Source organism: Pogoniulus pusillus, chromosome Z, assembly GCF_015220805.1.
Source record: "Pogoniulus pusillus isolate bPogPus1 chromosome Z, bPogPus1.pri, whole genome shotgun sequence".
NCBI lineage: Eukaryota > Metazoa > Chordata > Aves > Piciformes > Lybiidae > Pogoniulus > Pogoniulus pusillus.
Genome location: NC_087309.1, coordinates 93478084 through 93492882, shown reverse-complemented (window position 1 = coordinate 93492882; position 14799 = coordinate 93478084).

Here is a 14799-nt window from a genome sequence, read left to right as displayed (position 1 = left end):
ACGTGCTAGGGCTATGCTGATTGGGAGTGAGGGTTGGAACAGCAAGCCCTGTCCTAGAACCATGCCACTATGACTGGTGCTACTAAGTATTAGCAACTTTGCCCCCTCAGCTTCTGATTAAAAGGAGTTTCATCTCCACTTCAGTACAGATACCAACTTTCTGTAACAGTTTTTTTTTTGTTCTGTTTCTTTAAATCCTTGCTACTATTTAGAGGTGAAAATAAGTTTATTTTAGTGAAACAATGTTAATTGCAGTAATGTTGCTAGCTGGATTAAAATAGTGTTAAGGAACTAAAGAGCATTCAGAACAAAAGTAATTTTTGGAGGGGGTCATGTTTCTAACTCATTCTTTTCCTCTTTTTTATTTCTCTCTGGGTGTGGTGGGGTCTTTTGTTGTGTTGACTTTTTTTTTTCTTTGAATGAGAAAGACTGTTTCTGAGTTACCAACATAAAAAATTGCTACAATACTGTGGAGAGAATGCTGTGCCTTGCAGAGGTGAAACAAGATTTGAAATTTATATGGCTCCTCAGAAACAAAGACACTGATCCTCTTTACTCATTGAGACATCTGAAGTTGTATGTTTCGTCATAGGGGATAAATGCTTAAGGCAGTTTCTCTTCTCTTCATTTGGGTTTCAACTGAAATACTTCAACTAGGAAGCTGAAGGGTATTCTCACAGAAAGATGAAAAGCTTTTCTCAGCAAATTCTAAGAAAGTATTCCTATTTTCATAATGCTTATACTGGTAACAAGATTCCAGCTGTTTGTGGTGTCTCCATTCTGTCTGTTAAGTGCAGCATAAAGACACTTTCTGAAATGCAAGTCAACGGTATGATTCATTTTCCATATATACTTTACAGCAGTCCCTGGATAGGAAGTTCCAAAGAGCTCATCTTTAATGAATGCTTTGCGACTGTTTAACATCTTTCCTTTTTTACAAAACACCACTTTAAAAGGAACAGAGTGATATACCAAAATCCTTACAGGAATATTTATAAAAAGATAATCTTATGATCAAAAAATGTGCCTCTGAGTTTTATGTCATTTGCAAGCTGATAGTGGCAGGATAAGACTACTCTTGAAATAGCTTCCTCATGCTTTGAAATATAGAGTGGAATACCTGTCTTGCTCTAAAATGTTGGCAAACATAAGTAGATTAAACACTAATTCATATAATCTGTGACTGCCATGATGTCAACTGGTTTTTAATGTTTCAAAATAATTTTGGGGATATTGATAAGAGACATACTAGACTGCTCATGTCTCTTGGCTTTGAGTGTGAAAGTAACTGTCAAGCCCTCAATGAGGGCAAAATGAAAAGCTGTTGTTGGTTTGGTTTTAACTAATGTATTTATGTTCCATTCTATCACAAAGACTTCCTATGCAGGGCTAGCTCCATGTACAGAAATACTGCAGTTTCTTTTTTACGTGAAGTAATTTAGCTTTAACAGCGATGTAAAAAAGGAATAACAGGCGTATTTCTGTGCTCTTACTGTCTTTGGGCTCTAAATGCAGATTACATTAAAAATATGTTTTGGAAAACACCTGTCTGAGTCTATATATCTGTCTCTTTTAGTGTCGATGCAATACTGGTTGGTGAGCCAACTTTTCCATTGAGTGAATGTGAATACTGCAGCTTTAAACTTCAATCCTTATATCACTAAGAATTGTACCTTAAACAAAATATCATGTTTCATTCTCTCTGTACAGTGTGGTTGAGCCAAGCTTTTAAATTCTGGTAGATGGGCAACAGTATAGAAAAGGCTTAAACTGGGTGATACAGAAGACATTTTCCCAGTTTCTAGAAAGTGCAGTTTATGTGATTAATTCTCTGAAAACAATACAAGTTTCAGTTTATATCGTAGAAGCAGTTAGCAAGATGCTGTAAAAATTTTGGTTTGTTTTTTTTAATTATTTTTCAAGAAAGTTTCACAAAGTCATTTTTTGCTTAAAGCCTCTGAAGTCTCTTCTGTATTGCATGCACAATTTTAAAAAAAAAAAAAAAAAAAGCAATAAAGTAATCCCAAAAATGAGAAAAGTAGAAAAAGAGACTTTAAAAAGGCAGCTAGAGATTGCAAGCCATGAAGAACATTGCAATTGTACTTTGAAAAGACCTTAGTAGTCGCAATTCTATACAGTGTACACTTCAGAGAGATGATATTTTAGATACAGGCTTAATCAGTAACAGACAGCATCAAAACAGATCAGGTTCTGGATGAGGAAAACTGATCCAAAGCTGTCACATTAAGGTAAGTGTCACACAGGTGGCTTTAATGAATTTGGTATAGAGTCTTCTAATTAGAAAAGGGAAGAACTGGAAAACTTCATTTATTTGTCCTGTAGTTGCAGATGATGAAAGATGTTTTCATCTAGTAGTGTCTGCTGATTATTTAAGCTGCTTGCTGCAAATGCTGGCTGCCAGTTGAAGACCAAAATTCACTGTACAAAGTACTGGAAGAAAAAGACGAAGGGCAAAAGTGACCCAGTGTATGGTATGTTACCCTGGCAAAGGCAATATGTTTGTTTCTCACATAAAACTTGCAGGACCACAAAGCAGAAAAGCAGAAAGCCCTCTCCCAGAGCCACTACCTTGCAGATGTTTGCCATTATTGAGAAAGTTCAAGGAAAGAGTACTCGGGGAAAAGTTGTGGGCCACAATGTTGAATTATGCACATAGGAAGAGAAAAATGCTTTCTGCTCTCTACAAATGTCCGTTGAAAGCCAGTGTGTGTGAGGCTATGATTGAAAGGACAACCTCGTCTCCCATCAGATTGTAAGACCTGTGACATAAATTTATAAGTTCTTAGCCAAATTTCTCTTTACCCAGTCCTTCAAAAATTAGAACTTAATTCCCATTTTGTACTGATTTTTTTTTCCCACAGTTTTGTATCTGATCTTTACATAGTTTTAGCACTTGTCTGTCCTTCAGATGGAGCTGTCTTTTCTCAGCCTTTACATCATTAGGCTAATGTTGCAGAGGGGGATTCTCAGTACCTATGCCTATTTGGCAGAGGAGAGAAATTAATTAGGATGATATAATTTTATATAAAAATATATATTTATTCAATATTTTGAACTCTTACCCCCAACCACTGTATGTTAATATTCAGTTTGGTACACGGTTATGAAAACAACTTAGGATAAAATATGTACAGGGAATTTGTTGATTAACTAGCAAACATTCAAACTATAAACAGAGGAGTTTTCCCCGTGGCTTAATGCCGTTTGGGGTCATACGCTGTTTGCCCAGCAGAGCAGGCTGAAACTCTGGTGTACAGCAGAGGCAACTTATATTTACAGAGGTATTGAGGCTTTTACTCACAACTCTTTATCAATTATTAATCACCCTTTGGGGCTGCATCACAGCCTATGCCTAATGTCCAATTCTTCAGCGTCTCTGCCTGTGGACTCTGAGGCTGGAATCTTCCCAGCTTGAGGGGAAAAGATAAATCTTCCCAGTTTCTGGGGAAATAGGTTTTCTCTAACCTTTGTTCTCCTGATGAGGGATGTTCTCTGCCTTTGATGCTTCTGGATGCTGTGTCCAGGGCTTCTGAGCTGACAGGATGTCTCTGGCACAGTTCTTCACGGCTTCAGGACGCATGTACAATCAAGCCAGAGTCTGCTTCCTGGTTATCTCAGCAGCAGTGGCTCTTACCAGGCAATGATAAGCAGCGGGCATGCAAAGGGTGCGTGGCTGCTGGGAGTCTGAGCTCAGTAGATAAAGGTGATGCAGGTCTGGTCCTCATAGCAATAGCGTGCAGATGTGCACAGCTGGCTTAGGAGGCTATTGTCTCCTTATATAAATATATATATGTATATGTGCAGGCTTAAATGATCTCTGCAAGAATGGTACGCCGTCAGGTAAGCTGCAAATGAATCAAAGCATGAGGTCTGAGCCTCTGAGCATCGGACCTATACAACGGCATCCGCGCGTGGAGGTCTGAGCGGCTGAGCGCTGCAGGGTCTGTACCTGGGGATCTGAGCTGAGCTGCGAATGAGGGTCAGAGCAGTGTCTGAGCTATGCAGGTGAGTCAGAGCAGCAGGGTGCTGCCATGGGGTCCGAGCTGAGCTGCGGGTAGGGTCAGAGAATGTTGTTTACCTGTGCACCCCTATTTATTGACTGTGGGTCGAGATTAATGGGCCCTTTGGCCACTAGAATGACCAGTCAGGTTGGCAGTAAGCCAAATCCTACCATAATAGGCAGAAGATACTTGCCTGAATTTTCCCAAATATGGCGGTCACATAGGTTTGCCCCAGGGAGACACGAGCTGGGTGTGTGGGGGGCTTACACAACCTGTTTACAACCAGGGGTCCTGACAGAAAAACATGTCCAGGCAAGGCATAAACAAGCCTCTTTTCAGGCCTACAGGCCCTCCACGACAGCTAAATGAACCAAAAGAAAAAAACCCTGCATGCTATGAGGATGAACCAAGAACAGAGAATAATCTAAAGATGAGTAAGCTGACCTAATAACTCAGCTCTACCTTTTCCCTCTCATTGCTTGTATGTTACAAACCACCTCTCTGCACTGATGCCCCCCCTCAAAAAAAAATAAAATTAAAAAATCGCTGATTCACTAAATGCTTTTTCCTGATGAGCCTACAACTTTACTTGCCAGTTCTTTCCTTGCTATGATGGAAGGGGGTTTGATAGTAAACAGAGTAAGTTATTTGTATTGTCCTATTCAAATTTATATTACATGCCATTTTGCTCTTTTCACACAGTATTGCCCTGACTTGAAAGTGAGGCAAAATGTTCAGTGAATGAACCAGACTTGGACTGTTTCTTGTTTCTATCCCATAGTTTTTGAATAGTTTCTCGCACTGTAATCTGCTGGTCAGTAAGAGAGTATCCTTCTAAGCTGTCTTCTCTTTCAGGGAAATATACTGTGTTCTTCATGATGCTTTTTATTTTCCACTTCATGTAAAGTGGGAACTCCAGGGAGTTGGTAAAAAACCACCAAACTAGAAGACAACAACAAGCAACCAAAACCTAAGGCAAACCTAGAGCAAAGTATGCTCTGGGGGAGATGCCAGATAAGTTGCTGAATGAGGCACACACATGGCTTACTTGAAATCCCGCCTGTGTTAACCTTAGAGCCAAACACCAGATAGTCCCATGCAAGACTGGCCTGTGCAGGGTGCGGCCAACTCTGTGTTTTAGTTAGATCAGGAGCATGCTTCTGAAGTGAGTCAATTGTCCCTGCTTTATGTGTTTGGATTTGTATCATGGGATTGTCTCAGTCCCTGACCTAGATTCCTTTTGAATGAAATTGAGCTGAAAGATGCACTCCAAAAGTTCACCCAAAAGCCTCTGACCACTACTGGGTGTTCAGTTCATGGGAGCAGACTGTTAAGTTGTTCTGAAATAGCCCTTTTCCTCTTCTGTTTCCTTCACCCTCCACAAAGTGTAACAGACCTTTGATTCCCGATGCCAGCTCAAAACTTAGGTGCTACAGATATCCTTGCTAATACAGGTGTAGTCAGATTCCTGTTAAACAAGTTTGGCACATAGATTGTTTGTATTGTTTCTTTAATCTTGCTTATAAGTAGTTACTCCTTATCCAGTGCAACATTCCATAAACCATGTTATGCTGTGAGTTGAAAAATTGTAATGAGATAATGTACTTGATTGCAAAGGTGGATCTACTGTATCATTAGCTGTTGTAAAAATGAGTCAGCCATACCATACATGTTGCTGACACTTCATCCTGGCAGCATGATTGACCTTAGTACAAAATGCAGTTGATGTGGTGTCAAGAAGTATTTGCTTCATTATACATGTGAAGAAATGTAAGGCACGCACTCACTGGCATCTTAAAATGACCAAAGGAAGCATGGAACAGTGTTCAAGTCATCTGGCTCCAGGTATGTTATTTTTCAGACTCTTTGCACCAGGTATGGCTTGACATTAGTACTTTAATACATGAAGAGTCTGCTGAAAAAAAACTCAAGCAAACAAAACCCTAGCAGAAATTCTTAGGGAGGTGATGTCATTGCACATTCTTACTGTGTATGTCTACTCCTTTCCCTCAGCATCTTTTGAATATGTTGGGCCATTTTAATAAATTAAGCAGAAATAGTTACATGTCTGTATCTTCCTTGAAAGGAGCAGACTTCTCCCATTCAAGAATAAGGTTCAACATGAATTTGACTCTTAATAAACATGAGAGAATCCACACAAGGATTAAAATATTTAAGACTATGGAAAAGGCTTTGGTCACTGTGTGGTCTTTACTAGAGAGCAGCAGATAGAATCATCAGTCATGACATGTCACACATTCATTATGCTGTACATCATGAAGTTTCTGTACCTGCTAAGGCAGTAGCCTCTGACCAATTAATTGTCCTGTATGGTATAATCTCCCTCATTAGTTACTCAATCTTCTGAGCTGTTGTAGTTAGCTGTAATGCACAGAATGTAAATGAAAATTTACTAGCTGCATAAAACATGAAACTCCAGGACCATCTGTAGCTGAGTGCTGACTGTTACACTAAATTCAATCCACCTAGGATATGTGCCAAAATTGTTCACAGTTAATGTTGTTGAGAAGTTACAATTGCCTGCTGAGATGGTTGGAGGAAACGGTAGCTCCTGTCTTAGCTATAAGGGTTATGACCTTATTTATATCCTGGTTTCTGTTGACTTAAGTGTGAACTATAAACAAGACCACATTCCATAATCAACTTCCTGCAAATTTCTAAATTTCAGTTCTCTAGGACTGTGACTTCTACTACAAAGCTTAAAGTGATGTGAAATTGATTCTGAAAAAGGAACCACACATCTGGTGGAGAACAGTTCTGTGGGAAAAGGCATCTGGCACTTTGGAAAATCTGTTCAGGGAGATCTGCTCTCTCCTGAGTCTCCATCAGGAATTTTCCTGAGATACCCACCTCTGTCCATGCCTAGGGTTAATTTTCCAACTCTGTTGTGTTCTGTTTGTGGAGCAATGCTTCCCCATCTGCACTGCCCTGCCCTCATGTGCCACTGAATGCAGATGAGCTTTTGCCTGGCCCCAGCTGTCCTTGGCCCGTGTTGCTGCTGGAAGCCAGCTGCCAAACCAGTCAGCCCTCTCTGACAGTGACGTCTGAGGATGTCTGAGGGAGTGGGTGAGAATTGTGCCTCTTACAATGATAGAATTTTATTGGAGAAGATCATCAAGTTCAACCATTAGCTGACTCTACCAAATCTGGGGCTAAGCCATGTCCATTTACACTGTTTCTCTGCTTTTTAAATAGGCAAATGAAAAAAAAAAAAAAAAAAAAAAAAAACAAACAAACACCAAACCAACCACTTTCTAAATTTTGTAGTCTAACTGCAGCTTCAATGTTTAAATTATGCAGCCTGTTCAAAGGTGTCCTGAAGCTCCTGTACACCCCACTCCTGTGGGTGAGAAACAACTTGAAAGAGACTTAAGACATTCCATTACTGTTCACCAGGCAGGGCCCAGGACACGTGCTGTGTTACATCAAAATGTGTGTATAGCTCGTGTCATAAATACACATGTGCACACGTAGCAGAACACTGTGTAAAGGCATGCACGTGCTTATAAGCAGGGAAGCAAACTGCAGGAGTTCCAAAAATTTCTCATTAATTACCTGTGCTTTACATGCGTCTCCTTCCATTTGCATCAAGGAGACATGTACTAATTAAAGTCACTCAAGCAACTGCAGAAGTGATAGAGTTAAACTGTGGTTTTCCAGCTTCTGTGGCTGTTTGATACTGGCCATGGAGAAAAACATGCATTTGGACAAAAATATTATCAAGCAGAAAACTAACAGTAGAGGTTACTGGATTTTGTGTATTTAATGACAGATGATGCAGCTGCATATGTGGATAAGTAGAGACTATTTTTCTTGTTTGGTATGGTTAGTGCAAAAGGGAAAAAAAAATCCCCAAATGACTTTTCTTTCTGTGAGCATATTACAATTGATTGCAAGCCACTGCATGTAGTTGTGCCATACTGCATTTGTGAATATCTCCTGGATAATATATGGCAGGTAGTCACAGAACACCTGTGTTGAGGATGCTCACTGAATGTAAAGATGAAGAAGAGTGTTTTCTGATATTTACAAAGATGTGGTATTTTTGAAAGGAATGCTTACAGATTCAAGTTCCATAGGATGTTTTTGTTACAAGATTTTGTGAGTTGTGTTTTTCTCCCTAAATGGAATATCTGTATGTGAAAAAGAACTGCAACCAAATGACTGTGTTTTACCTCAAATGATCATACTGTCTGCAAAGTAAAAGTGTGGTTTGCTTAAATAGCTCACTTTCAAAGCTAGTCAACTGAGAACTTTTCTAATTTTTCACAGAAATGATGACTAGATATGTCTTTGGCTTGTCTCCAATGTCTGGAAAAGTTCCAGAACACAATAATTCTCCATTGTGCCAAGTGAAATGCTGCAGCAGAAGGAGTGCACTTCAGTATGTAATCACTATTACTTTGGTATGTCCCTAGCTATGGTTTATGTTGCAGAACATGCCTTGGTAGTAGACACATCTGAAACAGGGCAAATTGCAAGTGTAAGTATTAAAACCAGGAAATAATGGAGACAAAAGCTTGCAGAACTAACATCCCTGTTGCCTGGTCTAATTTTAGACTTTTTTTTTTTTTTTTTTTTTTTTTTTTTTAATTAAATGAAGATGTTGTTGTTTGTGGCTCTGAGATTAGAATTCAGGAGTGAACCAGTGGTGGAGATCTCATGGTTGCTGATGGGCTGAAGCTTTGACAATTTCTTCAGAATGATGTTGTGTTACAGAGGGGGTTTCTCTAACCTCCCTTATTAGGGGAAGGTGAGAAATTAATTTGAGGCAGTATTGATTTTTTATAAAAATATATTTATTAAAATTAATATTTACAATCTCTTGCCACCCCCAACCACTGATTAGTTCTTTTGTGCAAATCTATGAAAACAATTAGGATATGATATATATACAGGGATTTGGTTATTAACTGTCAAATTATCAACTATAGACAAAGAGAGATTTCCCTCAGGCTTAATGCTGCTTAAGAACTATGCTGTCTGCCCAGCAGGGTGGGCTGAAAACTGCCTGTTCTAAGGCAGAGGCAACCTATATTACAGAGGAATTAAAGCTTTACTTATGAGTCTTGCTATTAATTATTGATCACCCTCCCAGGGCTGTGTCTCAGCCTGTGCCCAGTGTCCAGTCTTCCAGGGGCTCTGCCTGGGGACTCTGTGGGCTGGAATCTTCCCAGCTTGAGGGGGGATGATAAATCTTCCCAGTCTCTGGGGTAAACAGGTTTCCTCTAACCTTTGTCCTGGTGAAGTGATCTCTGCCTCGGCGCTGCTGCTTCTGGATATGTGTGTCCAGGGATGATCAGCTGGCAGGATTCCAGGAGCAGGAGAAGGATGTCTGTGCAGATTCTGGCACGGTCTTCTGTACAGATAGCAGGCTGTTTGTGTGGGTTTGCAGACAATCAAAAAGGTCTGCTGTCCTGGTCCTTCTTACCAGGTTAAAGCTGGGAGTTAGTGATCTGTAGATAAATGCAAGATAGGTGGCTAGCATGCACAGCTGGCTCTAGGCTTAGGGGGCTATGGGCTCCCCATATATGTATCAGGTGCAGGCTTGAATGTGCTCTGCTTCTAAGGTTCACAGACAGGTTAACTGCGAACTGAAATCAATGCACAAGGTCTGAGCCTCAGAAAGCATGCAGGTGAGGGCCTTGCAAGCAAGTCAGGGCAGCAGGATGCTGCAGGGTGGATCAGAGACCTGAGCTGCACTGCAGGCCGGGTCAGAGAGCTGAATCTGAACAGATCTGATGAGAGCTGAGTCTGAACACTCTGAACAGCTAAGTCTGAACACATGGTATACCTTTGCACCCCTCTTTATAGATTGTGGGCCAAGATTCATGGCACGTTGGCCATCCAAAGTGACCAATCAGGTTGGCAGTAAGCCAAGCTTTATGTTAATAGGACCCTCCCAAATACAGAGATCACATGGGCCAACCCCAGGGATGCACGGACTGGGCGTGTGTGTGCTACACAACCCTATTCACTACCAGGGGCCCTGACAGAAAAACATGTCCAGGCATGTAGAGGCATAGGGAGGCCTCTGTTTCAGGCCTACGGTCCCTCCACCACATGTTGGTGTAAATCTCATAGCGATATGGCAGTGGTATTAACTATGCAAATGCCAGCTAAAGCTTCTAAGAAAGGCAAAAGAAGTCAGGATTATTAATAGTGTTGTGCTGTCTTCCAAGACTTCGTAAAGGAGGTGTTGTCATTTCCCTTATTCTTTCTGATTCCTACTGTCTTACACCTTGTGCTAGTTTGAAGCAGGGTAGAATGTTTTGGAAAGAAAAAGTAGATAATTGGCTATGAAAGGAAAACATTGGTGATGTCTCACTGAGATGTATGGGAACAGGAAGGAAAACATTAGATAACACTTTTCACCATCTTCTCACTCTGCTTTTGGCTTCAGACCGAGCCACATCTCCTTAACCTCGCTGCCACTAACCTTGCTTCTTAACCTCTTGGCTGAACCTCTTTTCTTCCTGAGAACTGGGGTAAGGTTGAGAGGGGTAGGGGGAAGTGCAGGGGTGGCTGAGAGCCCCTCCTGGGGACTCAGGTTTCTGGGAGGGGAGTTGTGCTTCTGTATTACTTTTAATTTGTATATTTCTGTATATAACTGTATATATTGTACATATCTGCTTGTATATTGTGCTAGCTGTAAATAAATAGCTTCATTTATATTCCCAGAGCCCGTCTGAGTTAGCTGGGGTACCTTCTAAAGTGGGGGGGAGGGGGGCGGGTAATAGCCAAACCACCACATACCTGGTTCTTCGAGCGTGTGCAGAAACATTAACTCATTGCACATTGCACCATTGAAGATATGCCAGGAGGATAACACTCCCCTTGAAAGAGTACCTGTACTGTTTTCTTCTTCCCTGTGCAGAAGTTACTGATTTGCTGTATGCTATGTGTTCTGTCAGATGAAATTGCTCTTTGGCTGTCCTCTGAGTTCTTTGCTCAGGAAAGGAAGTCTGTGATACATAAGGGCTTGCCACCACAAAGAACTTGTTCCATCAAAGCACTCATGCCAGCACAGTGCATTAATGTCAGTCTACTGGGACGCTTTTTGTCCTGCAGAAATTCAAGTTATTTCTTGATGTTTCAGAGCACTTCTGTAGTCAAACCAAGTAACTTTTGCCAACTTCAGTACAGTCAGCGTGCAAGAATGTAGTGATGCAGCCAAACTGGTGAAGGGCAGAGGGAGGAAAGAAATGAAATGTTTCAGCAGCAGGGAATCCTTCAGTCTTACATCCATGGGATTAAGGTTTCATGAATTGTGGAGGGACCCTTGTATTAGCAGGCTGGCACAGGTCCCTTGGAAAGTTGAATTTCTAAAATCAAGAGGGGTAGAAGCAGCTGAATTGTTGCTTTTGAGGATTTTTGTTTGTTTGGTTTTGTTTTGTTTGCTTTTTTTTTTTTTTTTTAGGGAGGGTGTTGTTTCTTAGTTTTGCATGAATATGCTCATATTTTGTGCATGAAGAAGAAAATACACACCAAAATAGGGATAGCATCACTGGGGACACGGGAAATGGGGAAATGTTTCTGGGGTAGGCTGATTCCTATAGCAACTCCTGTGGTCTTCAGCCCTGAAGGGTGCTCTCTGTAAAGTGTGCAGGGCTGAGGCTTTAGCTTTTGCAGCTAAAAAGGTTCTGAATTATTGGCATGCTCACTTCTTCAGAAGCCACAATATGTTAAAATAGGATTAAATTGTTCATACAACACTGCTATGCCAAGAGGAATTTTGGTAGGCATATTAAGCCATTTAGTAATACAAAATCTTGGTTGTCACAGAGTAGAGGAAAATCTGAATCAGTTAATTGTAGCTGTGTTTTCAAACTTACACAAATCATTCACAAATGTATTTGCAGCATGCCTTGGCAAATTCCTGATTTTGATGATGTCTTAATGTTCAACCAGCTTTCATTCTTGTTATGCTGTTAAAAACTTACTATCAGAGTGGTATTGGAACAGTGTGTATTATACTATCACAGCTCAGCAAACTAGGCTTCTACTCAACTTCTTCCTGTGAGTAGCTTTCCTGCTGTCAGGAAGAATAGAAATGTACTTTATTTGTGTCTGTTAAACAAGTGCTAAGTATGCATAAGACTGAGCATATTTTCTAGCTGTTGGTGCCGTTAGCCAGACTTTCACAAAATAGCCTATGTTGAATGGTAGCTCAGGATGTCTCATCTATCCATGCAGGTGAAAGATGGTAAACTGTGAAGCCAAGCTAGCTTGCCTTGGTGCTTTCTCCAGTTGGGTCTTCAAAATCCTGATAGAAAATGTTTCTTATAGAATCATATAGCAACAAAGCTGAAAGTTTGGAGAGAAAAAAAAATCTCATTTATGCTTTTCAGTGTAGAAGTATGTTTGTGTTCTGCCAGAGCCAGGCCAAGGTGCAAGGTATTTATTTTTGTCTTGGCTGGCTCAATCCACCAGACTTATGAGATTAAGCTCCATGTGTTAATAATCTGTTAATTGTAATTGAGATGTAGCTGTCTATTTGGATTTATGCTTCCTTAGCACTTTCTTATTGTCTATAGCTGTTTTATTAATCCTTTATGCTTCCTCATCTCTGGTTTTCGGACTCCAAATGTACTACAAGTCCCTGCTGCACTCCAAGTTCCCATTGCTCTCACCTCTGATCCAACACTTCTCCCAGCATAATCTAGTCTCTCTGAACAGCTTCTTCATGTGGATAGACATGTGTGTATGTAATTATGCAGAAGAGTAAAGTTAAGGGGAAAACATAATGACAAATTGAAACAGTTAAAAATTTAGAAAGTACTGCCAGCAGTCTCATTTTGTGTTCCCACATGCACATGGCTGATCAAGCTGCTGATAATTACAAGATCAAGTTATTTTCTTCAAAAATCCCTTCCTTGGACAGGATGTGATTCTAGGTGTGAGTCAGAGCTCTGTATTGAAGGAAGCTCTTTGCTGTCACAAGAGCTGAAGCAAAAGAGCCCAACAATTGCAGGAAAAGCAAAAGGACAGCTCTGTGGTTAAGGGGACAGAGCACTGCCCTGGCCAGTCAGGTGCCAACTGACCGGCACAGGATTTTGCTGCTGCAAGGCAAGTAGCTTCCACCTAAATTCTCACTAGTGGTTACAACAAGGCATTTTGCACTTCCTAGGTGTTTAACATTTGATACCTGGCATGGGAAGCTCTGTGTCTTCACAAACGTAACTGAAGCCAGCAGGAAAGATTTGCTTTAAGCACTTGAAGAAGTATAAAGAAGCTGACTGTTTCTGTATTCTTAAAAAAAAAAAAATCAGTTCCACATTTCAGACATCAAAAACTTAAATCGAAAGGAGCTTAAGAAAACAACAAGCTCTAAAGTGAAAATAAGACCACAATCAGATATGATGTGTGTGCTGAAAAGACTCAATTCATTTGTACATGTCTTGTATATCTGACAGGTGTACCACCCTACACACTGCCCTGAAATGAAGCAGGCAAAAGTTCTCACTTTGCCATGAGGCATAGTGATGACTGCCATTTTGTGTGGGAGCTGACAGCATGGCTTGGCATCTCTATCCTCCTCTCCCAGGCCTCCTTTCTGTGTTCCCATCTTCACACTTTCAGTTGCTGGTGCAGAAATCAATTGGTTTTGTAGCCTCAGTCCTGCAGTAGACACAGTTGTCAGCTGTGCCAGCATCAAATGTGCAAACAGGACGGCTGAAGTAAAATTTCCTGTGAAACATTTGGGCTTGGAGTTTTTCAAATGAACAGTCTGCCTTCAGAAGTATAATGTATTTTATTAGTCTTGGAGCTTCTTTGGTGTTGTGGGTGACAGGTGGAAGTAGGAAACTTGAGATGTGAGGAAGTACATTATTGACTCTTAATCTGCCATCCTTTTGGTGTCATTCACTCTATCATTATAGGCACTTCAATCATTATTATACAAATCTGTTACTGAGACTTCAGTTAATTTTGGAGTTTAGTGTAAGGAGAAACAAGACACTCTATCTTCTACTGACTCTTGCACTGGCTGCCATGTACTGCTGACCTTCTAACACAGCCTTTGAGTTTATTGCACTACCTCCAGTCATGAAACATGAAGTTTGACCTCTGCAGAGCAGAGCCCTTTCAACAGGACAAATTGTGTCTTAGCTAACAGAAAATCCTCTTCCTCAGATGCTACCCCATGTCCTTATTCACATATGACTTAAAGGTCTACTTTGATAGCTTCAGTTTCCATCAACAGCAGGGATATACAAAGCAACAGTATAAACTGCCGTGTGTCTGGGAGAGGTTAGTGTTTTATTGACTCCTGCTCCTGTGGTTGACCTGACAGCGTGCACATTGAAGTGTGATTTGAGCAATACTGGTGTGAAATGAGTCAGAGAGGATTGCACACATGTTGCTTGACTTCCTTATAAAAAGTGTTAACCAGTTGAGGTTAACAACATCCAGCCTGTCATTTCAGGACAGGAATTTCAAGCATGCAAGTAACAGGTGTCCCTGCAAAATGCTGGACCCTTTGGGAAAAACAGCTCTCTAAATACTCAAGAACAGCTCTTTAAATACTCAAGTGATTGCATTTGTTTTGGTGACAGGTCACTAAGCAACCTGCACACCACTAAGAAACTACAGCCTCAGCAGTGCTTCTTGGTACAGTTGGCATCTTTGATGTTGAATCACTATATTGAGTATTAGCATTGACAGGAGCTGCAGGGTTTTATCCACAGTAAAACCCTGGGGGAAGATACCTAGGTCTGCCAGTGGTTTCAGCTAGTAATTTAAAAAAGAGTATGCA